This window comes from Penaeus monodon, chromosome 32 (assembly GCF_015228065.2).
Source record: "Penaeus monodon isolate SGIC_2016 chromosome 32, NSTDA_Pmon_1, whole genome shotgun sequence".
Classification (NCBI taxonomy): Eukaryota; Metazoa; Arthropoda; class Malacostraca; order Decapoda; family Penaeidae; genus Penaeus; species Penaeus monodon.
The window spans coordinates 32,020,441-32,020,969 of record NC_051417.1 but is presented as its reverse complement, the minus strand read 5'-3'; positions in this window follow the sequence as shown (position 1 = coordinate 32,020,969).

Genomic DNA, 529 nt, shown 5'->3' with positions numbered 1-529 from the left:
TATTAGGCGGCTCGCTTCTGCCACCGCGTGCTCTTAGTTCTCACGCCCGCCACCCACTCAAGGATGTACCACAGGCCTTACCCGCCGGGACAAATGAGGCCGCAGCCGCAGCTGTAAAAGCATAGACCTTCCGTCCTTCTGTGCAATCGCGAGACTACAACCTAAAATAGGTTCGCATGAGGGCAAAAAACGCCGCGACAAAACTACTAGATCTTTCTTCTTTTCATTTTAGTATTTTTTAGTATCTATTTCATAAACTAGCTTGACTGAACAAAACTATTATGCTTCATGAACAGAGCTACCATTAAAATTCCAATATTCATAAACAACATACATGCAACAATCACAAATATGAAGTAACCTATGATTAACTATAAAGTTTGGAGTTAATGCTACATTTATAAATTTGAATTTCTATCACTACTTAGATACGAGACCCGAGTGAGTGTGGAGGATGTCTTGGTGTTTGTTCTCTAAAGAAAAGGCTAGCGTCTACCGCAGGCTCTCAAGTGCCCGTGAAATATATATA